We start from the raw sequence: 19431 nt of genomic DNA, 5'->3' as shown, positions 1-19431 counted from the left end.
CTGCAGAGCCCAGGTGATGGTGCTGCTGCCAGCAGAAGTGCTGATGGGCCAAGCTCCTACAAAGCTTTCTTGGTCTTCTGGAGCCTTCAGTGTGTTGAAGCCACACCAAAGCATAAGGCACTTTCTCATTAGTGCAATAGTATGTTAATTGGACACCAAAGCTATACCATAAAATCATCAACACTGTATAGTTGTTGCTATTGAAATGCTTATGGTTCATTATTAAACATGCTCTTATTAAAAATTTGACCATTTATTCCACAACACCTAGGTCATCACTCCACCTGCCTCTGCATCCCGAAGTGCTGGGATTACAGGCGTGAGCCACCATGCCCAGCCTTACTATCTGGCTTTTTACAAAAACGGTGTACCAACCCTTTATTTTTATTTTTATTAATAATTTTTTGTACTCAGCAAAAATACTACTGATTTACCAGTTTATTATAAAGGGTATAATTCAGGAATAGCCGAATGGAAGAGAGATAAAGGGTAAAGAAACGTGTTGAGGGAAGATGGGATGGGTAAGTAATCCTCCAACTCTTGATTTAGATTTTCAAATGAAAAATAGATTAAGTTCCACTCCAGAACATAAATTTAAAGAAGACGACTAATCCCATGGTGGATTTTAAAGAGGAGTCAGAGTATTGCATTTGAGGTGTAGATCACAAGTGAAATCTTGAAGAATGAATGGACTTTTCTTAGAAGGATCAATACAATTGTTCTTTCAGGGACAAACAAAGATGGGAAGTATATGACTCTTGAGATATATAGTTGATCTGTCTCATAGCATGCATTTAAAATTTTGAAAGGTACTAACACATTGCTCTCCAAAGAGATTTTTATTAATTCATATTCTCACTATAGTATATGAAAGTGCCTGTGGGCTGTCATCAATATGAAAAAATTTCCAAGCCTGAAGAGCAACAAATAACATATCCTCATTGTTTTAAGTTGCATTTAAAAAATTACTAGTGAAATAATACCAAACAGTCTCTCAGACCACAGTGCAATCAAACTAGAACTCAGGATTAAGAAACTCACTCAAAACCACACAATTACATGGAAATTGAACAACCTGATCCTGAATGACTCCTGGGTTAATAATGAAATTAAGGCAAAAATCAATTTTTTTGAAACCAATGAGAACAAAGAGACAACCTACCAGAGTCTCTGGGACACAGCTAAAGCAGTGTTAAAAGGGAATTTTATGGTACTAAATACCCACATGAGAAAGCTAGAAAGATCTCAAGTTGACACCCTAACATCACAATTAGAAGAGCTACAGAGGCAAGAGGAAATTAATCCAAAATCTGGCAGAAGACAAGAGATAACTAAGATCAGAGCAGAATTGAAGGAGATAGAGATACAAAAACCCTGCAAAAAATCAATGAATCCATAAGCTGGTTTTTTGAAAAAATTAACAAAACAGATATATTGCTAGCTAGACTAATGAAGAAGAAAAGAGAGAAGAATCAAATAGACACAATAAAAAATGATAAAGGGGATAACACCACTGACTCCACAGAAATACAAACTACCATCAGAGAATAATATAAACACCTCTATGCAAACAAGCTACAAAATCTATAAGAAATGGATAAATTCCTGGACACATACACCCTTCCAAGACTAAACCAGGAAGAAGTCGAATCCCTGAATAGACCAATAACAAGTTCTGAAATTGAGGCAGCAATTAATAGTCTACCAATAAAAAACAAGCCCAGGACCAGATAGATTCACAGCCAAATTCTACCAGAGGTACAAAGAGGAGCTGGTCCCATTCCTTCTGAAACTATGCCAAACAATTGAAAAGGAGGGACCCCTCCCTAATGCATTTTCCGAAGCCAGCATTGACCTAATACCAAAACCTGACAATGACACAAAAAAATTAAAAACTTCAGGCCAATATCCCTGATGAACATTGATGCGAAAATACTCGATAAAATACTGGCAAACCGAATCCAGCAGCACATCAAAAAACTTATCTACCAAGATCAAGTCAGCTTCATCCCTGGGATGCAAGGCTGGCTCAACATATGCAAATCAATAAATGTAATCCATCACATAAACAGAACCAAAGAAAAAAAACACATGATTTTCTCAATAAATGCAGAAAAGGCCTTTGATGAAATTCAACATCGCTTCATGTTAAAAACTCTCAATAAACCAGCTATTGATGGAACATATCTCAAAATAATAAGAGCTATTTATGACAAATCCACAGCAAATATCATACTGAATGGGCAAAAGCTTGAAGCATTTCCTGTGAAAACCAGCACAAGACAAGGATGCCCTCTCTCACCACTCCTATTCAACATAGTATTGGAAGTTCTGGCCAGGGCAATCAGGCAAGAGAAAGAAATAATGGGCATTCAAATAGGAAGAGAGGAAGTCAAATTGCCTCTGTTTGCAGACGACTTGATTCTATGTTTAGAAAATCCCATCATCCATCATCTCAGCCCCAAAACCCCTTAAGTTGATAAACAACTTTAGCAAAGTCTCAGGATACAAAATCAATGTGCAAAAATCACAAGCATTCCTTTACACCATCAATAGACAAGCAGAGAGCCAAATCATGAATGAATTCCCATTCACAATTGCTGCAAAGAGAATAAAATACCCAGGAATACAGCTAACAAGGGATGTGAAGGACCTCTTCAAGGAGAACTACAAACCACTGCTCAATGAAATAAGAGAGGACACAAACAAATGGAAAAACATTCCATCCTCATGGATAGAAAGAATCAATATCATGAAAATGACCATACTGCCCAAAGTAATTTATAGATTCCATGCTATTCCCATCAAACTACCATTGACATGTTTCACAGAATTAGAAAAAAAAAAACACTTTATGGCATCAAAGAAGACCCCATATAGCTGAGACAATCCTAAGCAAAAAGAACAAAGGTGGAGGCATCATGCTACCTGACTTCAAACTATACTACAAGGTTACAGTAACCAAAAGAGCATGGTACTGGTACCAAAACAGACATATAAACCAATGGAACAGAACAGACACCTCAAAAATAATACTACACATCTACAACCAACTGATCTTTGACAAACCTGACAAAAACAAGCAATGGAGAAAGGATCTCCTATTCAATAAATGGTGCTGGGAAAACTGGCTAGCCATATGCAGAAAACTGAAACTGGACCCCTTCCTTACACCTTATACAAAAATTAACTCGAGATGAGTTAAAGACTTAAATGTAAAATCCCAAACCATAAAAACGCTAGGAGAAAACCTAGGCAATACCATTCAGGACATAGGCATGGGCAAAGACTTCATGACAAACATACCAAAAGCAATTGCAACAAAAGTCGGAATTGACAAATGGGATCTAATGAAACTAAAGAGCTTCTGCACAGCAAACGAAACTATCATCAGAGTGAACAGGCAATGGAAGAACATTTTTGCAATCTACCCATCTGACAAAGGTCGAATATTCAGGGTCTACAAGGAACTTAAACAAATTTACAAGAAAAAAGCAACCTCATCAAAAAGTGGGCAAAAGATATGAACAGACATTTCTCAAAAGAAGGCATTTATGCTGTCAACAAACATGAAAAAAACTCAACATCACTGATCATCAGAGAATTGCAAATCAAAACCACAATGAAATACCATCTCACTCTAGTCAGAATGGTGATTATTAAAAAGTCGAGAAACAATAGATGCTGGGAAGGCTGTGGAGAAATAGAAACACTTCTATACTGTTGGTGGGAATGTAAACTAGTTCAGCCATTGTGGAAGACAGTATGGTGATTCCTCAGGGATCTAGAACCATAAATACCATTTGACCCAGCAATCCCATTACTGGGAATATACCCAAAGGAATATAAATCATTCTACTATAAAGACACATGCACACATATGTTTATTGCAGCACTATTTACAATAGTGAAGTCATGGAACGAACCAAAATGCCCATCAGTAATAGACTGGATAAAGAAAATGTGGTATATATACACCATGGAATATTATGCAGCCATAGAAAGAAAGGAGATCATGTCTTTTGCAGGAACATGGACAAAGCTGGAAGCTATCATTCTCTGCAAACTAATACGGGAACAGAAAACCAAATACTGCATATTCTCACTCATAAGTGCAAGCTGAACAATGAGAACACATGGACACAGGGAGCAGAAAAACACACCAGGACCTGTTGGGGTTGGGGGGCAAGGGGAGGGAACTTAGAGGTCAGGTTAATAGGTGCAGCAAACCACCATGGCACACATATACCTATGTAACAAACCTGCACATTCTGCACATGTATCCTGGCACTTAAAAAAAAATTACTAGTTAGATGGACATTTTTCATCATTATTGGCCATCTATATATTTCTTTTGTAAAATACATTTTCCTGTCTTTTGTCCTCATTTTTTTCTCTTAGATTTTCTTTTCATATTAGATTTGTAGTTTTTCCTATGTTGTAAAGAGTAACTTTTTGTATTTTATACTTATTTCAAATATTTTTCTAGGCTGTCATTTGGGCTTTAACTTTTAAAAAAACACAAATAATAGCTAATATTAACTAAGCACTTACTATCCACCTGACATTCAGCTAAGAGTTGTACACAAATTACCTCATTTACTTCTTTTTCTATTTTTTTGACAGTCTCACTCTTGCCCAGGCTGGAGTGTAGTGGTGCAATCTCAGCTTACTGCAACATCTGCCTCCTGGGTTCAAGTGATTCTCCTGCCTCACTCAGCCTCCCGGGTAGCTGGGATTACAAGTGTGTGCCACCATGCCCAGCTAAGATGTGTATTTTTAATAGAGATGGGGTTTCATCATGTAGGCCAGGCTAATCTCAAACTCCTGACCTCAGGTGATTTGCCCTCCTCGGCCTCCCAAAGTGCTGGGATTACAGGTGTGAGCCACTGTGCCCAACCTACCTCATTTACTTCTCATCGTAACTTTATGAGGTGGGGAACTATTATTACCCTGGTGTACAAACAAGGAAACCGAGTCAAACTGAGTCACAAAAAAGCCAAGTAACTTGCCCAAGGTCACATGGACAGGAAATATCAGAGCTGGGGTTAGAACCCGGGTAAGATCTTCACCACTCTTCCATATTGCCTTCCTCACAGGCATTAGTCAAGATCTCATTTAATCTTCACAATGACCCTAGAGGAGGCTACGATTGCTCTCTGCAACAGATCTCATTTCACAGGTGAGGAATCTGAGACTCAGAGAGGTGAAAGCCCTTTGCCCAGGATAAGAGGTAGGGCTGGAATTTGAATGCAACTCTGTCTGAGTCCAAAACCTGAGACGTTTCTCCATGTTACAGTTCCAAGGCATCTTTCTTTTACCTTGAGGGCCTCTCTTGAAAGATAAAATAAAGGTAAAAACTGAGGTGAGCTTGGGAAGACCTTGCTAGGAACTGCTGGAGTCACAGGGCTTTTTGCTCAGGACTTCTAAGCTCCTATAGAGACCTGCCCAGTTTTCTGACTGCGCTGGTTTAGAATACTCCCTTCCTCTATCCTAAACCTGAACGTGCATCACAGTACAACATGCCATACTGCACTGGTCAGTGTTTAATGGGACTCTTGAGTCTGTAGGCCACTTGCATCTAACAGGACCTCTTTTCCCTTGCTGTGGACCACAGCCTGCCCCCTACCCAATTCTGCTTTTGAAAACATGAGTTGAGAGCATGGAGGAAGGTGGTGCTAGAATACATCATCTCTGTAAAAAGAGATTTCAGGGTGTTTATCATGGGCACCCTTCAAGAAAATTTACCTTATGGTGGGGACCAGGGATCCAGATTGAGGGGCCCTGGCTCCACAGACTGTACAGTGGTTCTGGCCTTAGATAGTTTGTCACATGAGAGAGGAATATACGTACTTCGGGTAAGCCTGTGTTTTATTTAACAATACCCACTTTCATGCTGAGACAGCTAATAAGCATATAACTTTGGTAATTCGAGAAAAGACAAGTTAAAACCATGAGATACCATTTTATATCCACTAGATTGGCAAAAATTTGAAAGTCTAACAATACTAACTGTTGACAGAATCCTTCCAATATGAGAATAAATGCATAAATTTTGTGAAACAATTTGGTGGTTGTTATCTTGTAAAGTATGACGCTGTGGGCCAGGCACGGTGGCTCACAACTCTAATCCCAGCACTTTGGGAGGCCGAGGTGGGTGGATCACCTTAGGTCAGGAGTTCGAGACCAGTCTGGCTAACATGGTGAAATTTCGTCTCCACTAAAAATACAAAAAATTAGCTGGGGGTGGTGGCAGGCACTTGTAATCCCAGCTACATGGGAGGCTGAGGCAGGAGAAAGGAGAATCATTTGAACCTGTGAGGCAGAAGTTGCAGTGAGCAGAGATCGTGTCACTGTACTCCAGCCTAGGCAACAAGAGCGAAACTCCGTTCCAGTCCTCAATATATCTGTGGTTCCAGTTGTCAGTATATCTCCAACATAAATGAGAGCACATAAGCACAAGAGGACAATCCTCATAAGATGAACATTTGTAAAAACAAAGAACTGGAAATAACTCAAATGTCTATTCTCAGGAGAACTATAAATAATATCGGGTATATTCACAGAACAGAATGTTATACAGGGGTGTAAATGAGTGAATACATGTACAGCTATATGCATCAACATAATGCCTGTGATGTTTGAACTTTAGGAATGTAATACTGGGTAACAAAAACAAGCTAAAAAGAATGTATGTAATATTATGTTTCCAGTTCTTGTGCAATATATTCTGTTAATTCTCTGAGGTTATTAATTATTTTTTCTTTTCTTCCTTGCATTGTTCTTCTCACACTGTTCTTTGTGATTTGCTTGTTTGTTTTCATTTCTAGCTTCATCTTAACAGTTTTCTTCCTGTGCCTAGTTATCTTTTGATGCCATTCAAGTTCAGAAATAAGGCACTAAAAGTCTTACTTGTGCTTGGGTGGTATTTTTCAACTTATCTTGCTCCCAGTGGCTGGCTGGGCAGAGACCTGGTCGTTTGTTGGAGGCCTCCTCAGTGTCATATCTGATAGTCGTTTCCCCAGAGAGGTACACCCCAATCATGCTCTGGGTGGGTGTTGGCCTGGCTACCAATATCCCTGACCCAAGAAGAGGGGGTGAGCCGACTATTATCTCACTGTCTGGTATGCAGACTTTATCTATCTGTTTTCATATGTGCTTTATCTCCATTTTTAGCTGTGATGGTTGTCTTAGAATCCTCTCTTGTCTTCCTTACTCAACATCTCTGAAATGAGCAGTTCTCAAAGTATGGGCTACAGGCTCCTGAGAGTCTCTGAGTCTCTTTCAAGAGTCTAAGAGGTCAAAACTATTTTCATAATAATACCAAGATGTTATTTGATTTTTTTTCTATGTCAACATTTGCACTGACAGTGCAAAAAAAAATGGTGAGTAAAATTGCTGACACCTTAGCATGAATCAAGGCAGAAATTGTGTAATTTTCACTGTGATTCAGTCAGGGTGGAGAAAAAAAGCAAGCAAACTTCGAAATGTCCTTGAAGATGCAGTAAAAGTTATTATGAAAATCTTTTATGAAATCTTTACCCTTGAGTGCATGTCTTTATAATACTCTCTGTTATTATAATATCTAAAGGAAAAACATACATGTGTGATTCTTGGAGCTGTGAGCTGAACTAGCCACTTTTTTGTGGAAACACAACTTTTGCTTGAAAGAAATGGCAATCTGGTTATTCAGACTTGGGTATTTGGTAGACATTTTCTTGAAAATGAATAAAATGACCCTGTCACTTCAGACAAAATGGTATTGGTTGCCGATGATATGATTCAAACTTTCAAGTGAAAATTAAAATCTTGAAAAACTTGTATCTGCTACCATAATCTTGACAGTTTCCCAATAATTTAATATTATTGTGATGAAATTGGGGATGATATTTTCAAAAATATGATTTTTAAAATTATTGTGGAATAAGCCATCAATATTTAGAAGATTTATATATTTGGTGAGCCAATATTTTTCAAATGATCAATGCATCATGCTACAAAATGGTGCAAGGATAACATAAATCTATTTGAAGTGCAAGGCAGATCAATAATTTAAATAACTGCACACCAAAAGTTTATTGATATGGCTTTAAATTTTACATCATGACTAACCTTTAGAAACTTTGAGTTTTGGTGTATTTGTAAGAAGAATATGTACAATTATCTCAAAAGACTATTAAAATACTGTTTCCTTTTCCATATCTGTGTGAGGTCATATTTTCTTCATTTACTTCAACCATAACAACGTATCACAACTGTTCAAACACAGAAGCAGCTATGAGAACTCAGCTGTTTTATTGAGCTAGATATTAACATGCTTTAAAAAATGTAAAACAATATCACTCATTATTGATTTTTTTTTGTTTTAGAAAAACAAAACATTTTTCACCAAGAAATCTTATTTGTGTTAACTTGTAATGGATTATTATTGTTATTTTAAAATGAATGAATGCTTTTTAAATTTCTCAGTTTTTAATTTCTAATTGGTAAGTGTCAATAAGTAGGATCCACGTAAACCAAATCTCCTTGGGAGTCTTCAACAATTTTTAAGAGTATAGGCCGAGCGCGGTGGCTCATGCCTGTAATCCGAGAACTTTGGGAAGCTGAGGCAGGCGGATTGCCTGAGGTCAGGAGTTTGAGACCAATCCCATCTCTACTAAAAATACAAAAATTAGCAGAGTGTGGTGGTGGGCACCTGTAATCCCAGCTACTTGGGAGGCTGAGGCAGGAGAATTGCTTGAACCCGAGAGGCGGAGGTTGCAGTGAGCCGAGCTCATGCCAGTGCACTCCAGCCTGGGTGACAGAGTGAGACCTCGTCTCAAAAAAGGAAAAAAAAAAAAGAAAGAGTGTAAGAGGGTCCTGGGGTGGCTCACGCCTGTAATCCCAGCACTTTGGGAGGCCGAGGCGGGCGGATCACGAGGTCAGGAGATCGAGACCATCCTGGCTAACACAGTGAAACCCCGTCTCCACTAAAAATACAAAAAATTAGCCGGGCGCGGTGGTGGGCGTCTGGAGTCCCAGCTACTTGGGAGGCTGAGGCAGGAGAATGGCGTTAACCCGGAAGGCGGAGCTTGCAGTGAGCCGAGATTGCGCCACTGCACTCCAGCCTGGGCGACAGAGCGAGACTCCGTCTCAAAAAAAAAAAAAAAAAAAAAAAAAAAAAGAGGGTCCTGAGACCAGTAATGTTTGAGAACCATTGCTCTAGGAAGTAAACCTCTCCTCTCCTATTATAACAGGAGTGGGCCAATCACTGAGCTGTGGTGGTCGTGAGAGAGTGAGAATCAACTTAACTCCCGTAAACAGGCTTTCAAATATATTCTTTTGCCGGAGCCCATTCTCTGGGTGTGAGGAAACAGGCTTCTTACTGATGTTTCTTCCTCCAACTGATTAGGGTTATTTTGAGTAATTAATTTTTTTGGTTAGCTCATATAGTTCATCAAGTTCTTTTTCTAAAAAGTCAAAAAGATATATGTGTGTATACTTTTCAAGCCCTTAAACACATGAAAATATCTTTTTGAAAAGTCTTCAAACATATATGATAGATTGACTGTGAGTCTGGGAAATTTTGTTGCTAGTTTTCTGATTTGTCAGTTTCGCTTTCTGCAGTTCCATTCTGCTCTGCTTTTGAATTATTGAATTTATAGCCACTTATCGGACCAGATCTTGGAGTTTTGCTGGAAGCTCCGTGCAAGAAAGGAACCCACTAGTGTCAAATACTTTTACATTCTGAGTAAGTTTCTAGATCAGGGGTCAGCACACTTTTCCTGTGAAAGGCACAATAATGAATATTTTAGGCTTTGTGGGTCACATGATTGCTGTCACAGCTACTCAACCCTGCTTTTGTAGTGTGAAAATGGCCATAGATGATATGGAGACAAATAAGCACGGCTGTGTTCCGAGAACACTTTTTATTTATTTATTTATTTATTTATTTATTTATTTATTTATTTAGAAACAGGGTCTTGCTCTGTTGCCCAAGCTAGAGTGCAGTGGCATGATCTCAGCTCACTACAGCCTCTGCCTCCTGGGCTTAAGCAATTCTCCTGCCTCAGCCTCCCAAGTAGCTGGGACTACACGTGTGTGCCACCACACCTGGCTAATTTTTGTATTTTTAGTAAAGATGACAGAGGTTTCACCATGTTGGCCATGCTGGTCTCGAGCTCCTGACCTCAAGTAATCCGACTGCCAAAGCCTCCCAAAGTACTGGGATTACAGACATGAGCCACTGCATCTGGCCCAGGAACACTTTATTTATGGCACTGAAATGTGAGTTCCATATAATTTTCATGGGTCACAAAATGTTATTCTTCTGTTGATTTTTAAAACCATTTAATAGTGGAAAAAACATTCTTTGCTCATGGACAAAGAATTAACAAGAAAGAAAGAGTGGAGGGGAATATCATCTGCAGGCTGTGGTTTGCTGATCCCTGTGTTAAACTAGTCACCATTCATGTAGGACTTGCTAAAGCGGTAAAAAGTTCTGCTAGATCAGCCAAGTGCTGGGCTACTGCTGCGTACAGTGATTGGGAAGATTGAGGAGAGGATTTCTCTGGAGCCTGGTCAGTGTGCTGGAGTCTCCACTCCTCTACTTCTCCCTATTTGGGAGGGAAGGACATGCTTCCCTTGCCTCAGACCAAGGGAGGGAGGTTTCAGGGAGACCTTCAGAGTGTTCCCAACCTGAAAGGTTTAAAGGGGGCACTGGAACAGAACTGCACTCCCATTGCTGGAGGCCTGGGAGCTCACATTGTGGGGCCAGATGCAGATCCCTTGAGGGAAGCATGCCTGGGGTTGGCTTAAAAACAATCCTGTCCAAGAGGACCAACAGGAAGGATGAGGGACTCTTCGCAGAGAATTTGCCTGCAGGGTCTCACTCCTGAGGCTGAGCAGGGAGTGGGAATCAAACCACTGAAAGGGCCACCTTGTCCACATTGAAATGTTTGTCATCATCTGTGCCTGATGGCAGAACCAGCATGAACATCCCAGGAGAGAAGGAGCCAGCCCTGGTACACCAGCCATGCAGGGGCCGAGCTCACCAGGCAAGACCTAGCGCAGGGAGGGCTGTCCCTAGTGGGGCATGGGCCTGGGGCAACTGAATGAGTGGGGCCACTTGAAGGGCCCCACTGTAGGGCATCTTGATGGTCCCTTAGGTTATCGTGAAAAGCAGAATTTTTCAAATTAAGCTGTAGTGATGTGTAGGAATGAGGAGTTAAGGCCCAAAGCCTAATAGACTGTCCCCTTTCCTCAGGCACTGGAACTGCTCAAGAGACAGGCCTGATGATGTATCTTTCACCTTCCCCCTTTGACCCTGGAGAAATCATAAAATCAGACTTAGCAAATGGGGCTGGACAGGGAGCTAGGCTATGGTGAAGACGCTGATCATTACCTTCTCCCTCTACTCCAGTTTTTAAGTTGGAGATGGGGAAACACTGTAAATTTTTTAAAAAAAGGATTATAGTGTTTTATATTACACTGGACTACAGTTATATGGCAATTAGACTGACTTGGATTTTATTAAAGCTAGGAGTTATTAGGAAATCTGTGAAACCTGCCTAAGATTTCATCCAAGGGACAGAGAAAAACCTGATGGTCAGAACGGGGAGTATTGAGGAAAAAATATGATTTTATGATTGTACCCTACTGGGTTCAGCTCCTTTATGGATGTGCTGCATTTTCAGCTATGTCAACTCTTTATATGGGCTAATTTTTGTTGTTGTTGTTGTTTACTCTTTGTCCTTCAAGAGACCGATCTCTATATTTCAATGTTAGAACTGATGTTAACTTCTGTTCCTGTTCCTATTGCTGTAGGAAAAAAACCGGATTCTTGTCACACGACCAGGAAAGATTAGGCACGCAGGCACTTTAAAGGGTGAAAGGTTACAGAATTTATTGGGAGAAAAGGAAAAAGACTCTTTTAGCAAAGCAAGAGGGGTTCCTGTTAATAGGCCCCCATCTCACAGACTGAATCCCAGGTTACCACCCAGGAATAGGAGAGGCCAGACTCCTACCCGCTGCAAATGGCATGAACCTCCCGAGGCCCCACTCCATCCTCCCAGTGCACAGGCCGGTCGGAGGTTCTCTGGGGAGCCCTTTTTCTCACTGTCTCACTATCATTCGAGCCCAAACAGAAAGTAGAGTAAATTTTAGATTCATTAAATCTGGGCAGGTGCAAACCCATGAGCACAGGGTTTAGCTGGAGGAGGGTACTATTGCACACAATAACAAGGTACCTCTTCCCCAGGGCAGCCTTGACTTGTGCTGGAGGGTTTGCTACACACAGCTTGGATCTCAGCCTTCAGTTGCCTTCATGGCCATCACTGTTCAGTAAACAAACTACAGGGTGCTCTGTAAACCTGCAGCTCCCCCTAGCATGCCCTTTCATTAGAGCAACTGCCCTCATTCACAGGCAGAATAGCCACACTCCTTTAGGTGGTTGGCTCTTTGCAAGTGTGAGCTGGCAGCCGCGCCCGGCTGTACTCTTCCATGCACTGGGCCTGCTGCACTTCCCTGAATTTCTAGCAGGACTGGTATTTGGTCCTCATTGACCCTCAACAGTCCACACCTCCAGTAGTTAGAGCTCTGGGCTCACCTGTATTAATGAGATTCTTCTAGAGGATTCATTCTCTTCGTTATTGGTGGTTATTGGTGGTGTAATGCCTCTGTTTAAGAATACTATAAAAAACCTGTAATCTGGACGCTTTCCAACCGGAGAATTATACCCCGAATTAAAATCTTAAACTTAACAAAGGCACATCCTTTAAAAAGCAACCTTCTGTAACTCCATAATCCTCAAGGGGAGAGGAAGAACTGATCAAACAAAGATCTCACTGAAAAAAAGAATTCTTACTTAATTTAAAGCCTTTCCGAATGAAGAGAATGTGAACATAACAATATGGAAATGGTTGCATTGGAATCTCCATCTGTACATGATGAAATGAGAAAGTGGAGAAGAATTGGGAATGCTTTCTTTTTACTAAAATGACCTTTTTATTTTTTATTTTATTTTATTTTATTTTATTTTATTTTATTTTATTTTATTTTATTTTGAGATGGAATCTCGCTCTGTTGACCAGGCTGGAGTGCAGTGGCATGATTTCGGCTCACTGCAACCTCCACCTCCCAAGTTCAGCTGATTCTCCCACCTCAGCCTCCCCAGTGGCTGGGATTACAGGCACCCGCCACCACGCCTGGCTAATTTTTGTATTTTTAGTAGAGACGGGGTTTCACCATGCTAACCAGGCTGGTCTCGAACTCCTGACCTCAGGTGATCCGCCTGCCTCAGCCTCCCAAAGTGTTAGGATTACAGGCATGAGCCACCACGCTTGACTCTTTTTTATTTTAGAATAATTTTAGTTTTACAGAAAAATTAAGATAGTACAGAGTACCCATTTACCCCGAGTCCAGTTTATCCTGTTATTAACATTTACATTAGCAGGGCACATTTGTCATTATTAGTTAACCAAAATTGATACATTTATCATTTTAAAAGGTCATACTTTCTTTTTTTTCTTTTTTTTTTTTTAGACAGAGTTTCGCTCTTGTTGTCCAGACTGGAGTGCAATGGCGTGATGTCGGTTCACCATAACCTCCGCCTCCTGGATTCAAGCGATTCTCCTGCCTCAGCCTCCGGAGTAGCTGGAATTAGAGGCATGCACCACCACGCCTGGCTAATTTTGTATTTTTAGTAGAGACGGGGTTTCTCCATGTTGGTTGGGCTGGTCTCGAACTCCCGACCTCCAGTGGAAGTTCATACTTTCTTTAGATATACTTAGTTTCCCCCTAATGCCCTTTCTCTGTTCTGGGATCCCATGTAGGATATTATATGACATTTAGTTGCCATGTCTCCTTAGGCTTCTCTTGGGAGTGACAGCTTCTCAGACTTCCTTTCGTTTTGATGACCTTGACAATCTTAAGGGGCACTAGTCAGGTCTTTCATAGACTATCACTCAATTGAGGTTTGGTCTAGTGTTTTTCTCATGATTAGATACCAAGGGTGTATACTATAATCTGATTTACGACCATGATGTTAACTTTGATCACCTGGCTCTGGCTGAGGTTGCATTTATCATGTTTCTCCACCATAAAGTTACTCCTTTTTTCTCCTTTCTGTACCGTACTTTTTAAAAAGTCACTATACACAGCCTATAGTTAAGGAGTGAGGATTCATGCTCCACCTCTTTAAGGGTGGAGAATCTAGATAACTTATTTGCAATTCTTGGAATCTTGGAATAGATTTGTGTATTCTCTCTTATTTATTTACTCAATCATTAATTTATTTATGTTTAGACTTTGGTTATAATCCAATACTATTTTCTTTATTTTCTTGCTCTAAATTTTCTAGCTTTGGCCACTAGGAGCTCAGTCAGTTGGTTCTTTGGTCCCTTTGATCACCATCATGGTTTTAGTTTTTTGTGTTTTTAGTTAAAAATTTTAGCACTTTCTTACTTTCTGGTACACAGGATGCTTCAGGGTCATCTTTTGCATTTCCTGCTGAAATCTTAGAGCCATCTATTTCTCCAAGGACCTCTCATTCCTTTTATTGGAGAATTGTATTAGTAATCAAGATCTGGGAGCTAGATGTGCTTGACACTACCAGGGTGTTGTTGCTTCTAGGCCTTCTCCACTAACACAGCAAGGAAATATATGTGTGAAAGTGCTTTCTTTTGAGCAAGTGGGTATATATATGTTCATACTTTTATATATTCTTAAATCATTTCCATATGAATTTGTGTATCTGTTGAAAGGGGATTACTCAGTATGTGGGCTCAGTTCCCTCTCTTGAACTGAAGCCCATTGGGCACCAACTAGATATTCTCTAATAGGTTTAAGTGAATTAGACAACTTAATGCTTTCTTTTTGTTGGGAGAAAGTTCTCCATGGGTTTTTTGTGTATAGGTACAACTTGCAAGCAGAGGCACTCTATTTTATGGATGCTTGTACAGTGAACAACAGCTTTGAAGGTAGAGGTTGTCTCCTTCCAGAGCAAAGGGCAGATTCACTTACTGTCCAGTATAATAAAAATAAGGTCTGCGTCTGAGACAAAGTTTGGGCTGGTTTGCTTGCAGCCCATTACAAAAGATTCATGTTCCCTAAGCTCTGGGTCCTCAATTGTGATGCGAACCCTCTGTATGTGCAGCATCCATCTAGGCTGCTCCACTTTGTCCTTGGTAGACTTAGGGCCAAAAACCATCAAGACCAATGTGGAGCTAATTCTGTTTACTGTGCTGTGAGTAGCAAAGTCCTTTGTCTCACTCAAAACTCCAGAAGTCTTGAGTCTTCTGTGAGCATCCCTGAAACAGGCAGGCTGACCTGTTAACTTACAAGTAAGGTAACATCTCAGACTCTTCTCACAGGTTTTGGCACCTTTTACTTAATTTATATTTAGCACTAGAGGTAGTCTGATATTTCTCAGCTAAATTTAATGTCTCTTTTGAATTACCAATGCTAAAGAATAACTTGGAAAAAGATAAAACGATGACTTTTACATATAATAGAATGAAAACATGTCAAAATTTTATTTAACTCACGAGTTAAAGGGGAAACTAGCCAGAGGTCACCACCAGTTCAAAGGAAAGGTCAAAGACCAATTTATATAGAGTAAAGCAATGTTGAAATTCATTTACCAATGGACACAAAATTGACTTTTTCCATGGGAGGCAGGGTGGAGTGCGGGTGTGGGGTAAGGTGGAGTCTACTGAACTTCGATCAGGCAGAATTTATTTGCATGTTTATAGACAAGAATTATTTGTATTTATCCACAATCTACAGAGCTCTAAAATAACTCCAAGACAAGAAAAAACACAGATTCCGTAGAAACAAATAACTTAGAAATGTGTGCTGTAAAGAATGCATAGTTTTCCATTGGAGATGTAATCATTTTTGCTTATTCAGAAGTCTTAACTTTCCCTTACAGCAATAAAATGTACTACAAGAATAACGTTTCCAAGGTTATTGATCAAATGCGTACAGAAAGAGATCTTAAAAAGTCATTCTAGGCTGGGTGCGGTGGCTTACACCTGTAATCCCAGAACTTTGGGAGGCCAAGGCAGGCAGATCACCTGAGGTCAGGAGTTCAAGACCAGCCTGGCCAACATGGTGAAACTCTACTAAAAATACAAAAATAGCCGGGCGTGGTGGCGTGTCCCTGTAATCCCAGCTACTCGGGAGGCTGAGGTGGGAGGATCACTTGAACCTGGGAGGTGGAGGTTGCAGTGAGCCAAGATCAGGCCATTGCACTCCAGCCTGGGCGACAGAGCAAGACTCTGTCTCAAAAAAAAAAAGTCATTCTAGACACATATACATAAGATACTGGAGGAGGTTCTAATGATCTGATCTGGGAGAGGGATCTGACACAGCAGAAGAAAACTTGCTCAAACTCTGTTGAGAGAAGTCCTGAAAGGCGTCATTGATTCAGATAGTTCTCTTTACTGACCACTAGGTGTCGCTAAGTAGGCGCGATGACACGTGGCAGGAGGGGGAGGGGCAAAGGCGGCATCATCCAGTCCATCAATGGCGATGTTCAGCAGATTCACAAATGCCGGAGGTTCCTTGGTGTCAAGACATTTTTACCCCTGCACCTATTCAGGCGCCTGGCACATACTAAACACTTAATACTATTGTTTCTTGAAATGAATTATTCGGAACGCAGGGGGTGCTTTTACACCGTAGGCATCCAAAAATAATATGAGGTTTCTGAGTGAGGGTTCTTTAAAGCCTTCTGATTATGCTAGGACAAACAGTGAAGACATTCCAAATTAGAAGTCACTTGGTCAGTTAAACAAAAGGAGATACATTTAACTATGAAATCAGACTTGGTAAATCTAAGAGTGGTTTCCATTGACTATACAGACACAGCAAAATACTTGTTTGAGTGCAGATACAGAAAATTACCCTTTTATTTGTTCCTGTTTTGCTCAGGTGACATCAAATGTTGATCCCTCTACTCTCAGCCCCCAACACTTTATAACAATTTCTATTTAATTTTGGTGCAATGAGAAACTGAAAAGAAACCATCAACGATTTTATGTAATGGATATTAGCATAAAATGAAAAGTGAGAAATACAGGGGCAGTGACTGTTGGCTAGAAACACAGCTGGAGGGAAGAGGAGAGGGAATCAGGAAGCTCTCAGAAAACCCCAAGAACAGAACTTCTTCTTTCCCCTAACTTCCCTGGCTCCTCAGATGCCCTCGTGGACGTCTGTCAGTTTTGCCTTTCTTGGAGCCATCGCTCATCTATTGTTAATAGCATCTTGATTTTACTTTAGGGGACACCTCCCTTCTCCCATTGAGCATGGTCGTGCTGGGGCTGTCGGTTCACATGTTCCCCCTTCAGATACCCAAGAGAGAAGCACTAGGCCAACTTAGGCCAATCAGAGGCCTGATCCCTGGAGACTACTGCAGAGTCTGAAAACCACTGGCATTCTTTCATCTTGGTGTCTTGCTTCCTGGAACCCCACAACTGCCCTGATTCCTGTCCTTTCAAAGACCCCAGTCTTCATTTTTCCTTCAGTCTGTGGGCCACTCCATTCTCTTCCAGTAAATTCCTATTTGCCTCTATTAGCCAGAGTTATCTGTTGATTGCAGTGAAAGAACACTGACGGGTGTAATGAGGAAAATCTAGTCCTACGATTGCTTTCATCATCTCTGTTGAACTTATCATTGAAAAGGATCAGCTCTAGGATAACGGAGATTTGCCTTGAAGATGAAGAACAACTAATATTTATGGATACTAGTTATGTTTCAGACACTCTTCTAAATACTTCCATGTCTATCTTATTTAATCTTCAGAATGACCTCATTGGATAGGTGTTATTATCCCCGTATTACAGATGAGAAAACTGAGGCACAAAGTAATAACAAACTTGCTCATTTTCACATGGTCAGATTAACGGGTCTCTAAGTTTATTCTATGGAATATTCGTTTTTCAGGATTATATTGGTTTCCTGGGGCTGCCATAACAAAGTACCACAAACTGGTGGCTTAAAACAATGGAAATTTATTGTCTTACAGTTCTGGAGGCCATAAGTCTGAAATCAAGGTGTCGTCAGCACCATGTTCTCTATAGCAGCTCTAGGAGAGAATTGTTGCGTGCCTCTTCCAGCTTCTGGGGGTTGCTGGCCATCCTTGGCGTTCCTTGGCTTGTAAATGCATCACTCTGTTGTCACATGGCTGTTTTCTGTGTGCCCTTTTCCTATAAGGACACCAGTCACATTGGATTAAGGGCCCACTTGCTTCAGTATGACCTCATCTTAACTAATTATATCTACAATGACCCTATTTCCAAATAAGGATGCATTCTGAAGTGCTAAGGGTTAGGACTTCTTTTTTGGGAGATCTAATTCAATTTATGATAAAAAAAAGTTAACATAAATTGTTCAAAAAATAATGCTATGGCCAAGTAAGTTTGGGAAACACCATTATAGGATTCTTTGCTGTAGTACTTTGGCGGGGCGAAGGTCTTTAATTTGTTCATCATTTAGAGGAATTGCCAACCTGGGACTATTATGTAAAGTTTCTCAAAAACCTGTTTGATGATAGACTTCTTTTTACAGGCTAACTGTGAGATCAGCAGTCAATGTGGAACACCTGTTCTCATGCCTGATGTGAGGCAGTGGCACCCTAGCACATCCCTCCCTGGTTCTTCTGCTTTCCCCTGTGACCTGCAGCGTCAACTTGAGACAACTTTTCTTCTCTGAGCCTGAGTTTCCTTACTCTAAGATAAGGAAAATAATATACTTTCCCTATGGGTTTGATGTGTGGACTCATTTTTGTTGTTGTTTGTTTTGAGATGAAGTCTTTTTCTGTCTCCCAGGCTGGAGTGCAGTGGACCAATCTCTGCTCACTGCAACCTCCGCCTCCCAGGTTCAAGTGATTCTCCTGCCTCAGCCTCCCGAGTAGCTGGGACTACAGGCACACACCACCATGCCCGGCTAATTTTTGTATTTTTAGTAGAGACAAGGTTTCACCATGTTGGCCAGGCTGGTCTTGAACTCCTGACCCCAGGTGATCCATCTGCCTTGGCCTCCCAAAGTGCTGGGAGTACAGGCATGAGCTACCATGCCTGGCCTATGTGCAGACTAATTTAGTTTAAAATAAGTAGGCTGAGAAACACTTGATACAGGGCTTGGCATAGAGAGAAATAGGCATTCATTTAGTAGTTAACTTTGTTATGCTAACCAGATGGTTCTGAATTTCTTGGCATTTTTATTAGGCATTTCCAGGATCTCAAGAATAATCCTTACTCAGGACAATTTTCACCAACAAGTTTTTCTTGTTCATCTTCCTCTTCCTTTCATCACTTCTTTTTCTCTTTAAAAGAGGGATTTTCTGTATGGTAGTAAGAATTTCCCTTAGGTAAATATTCAACCCAATTGTGGTTTTAATAAGTCTCCAGCATTAGCAAGGAATGGGTGGTTTACTCTGCAGTTCCTTA

At 40.6% G+C, this 19431-nt stretch overlaps 1 protein-coding gene across 1 annotated transcript in view; it reads left to right on the top strand.

The window, feature by feature from the left end:
- The window catches only part of PLEK (pleckstrin), a 145926-nt gene that overhangs the window by 94279 nt on the left and 32216 nt on the right, over positions 1 to 19431 (top strand). The window lies entirely within an intron of this gene.

Source organism: Gorilla gorilla, chromosome 12 (assembly GCF_029281585.2).
Source record: "Gorilla gorilla gorilla isolate KB3781 chromosome 12, NHGRI_mGorGor1-v2.1_pri, whole genome shotgun sequence".
In the NCBI taxonomy this organism is placed as follows: domain Eukaryota; kingdom Metazoa; phylum Chordata; class Mammalia; order Primates; family Hominidae; genus Gorilla; species Gorilla gorilla.
The sequence above is the reverse complement of the archived record's forward strand: the minus strand, read 5'-3'. Positions and strand labels throughout refer to the sequence as shown.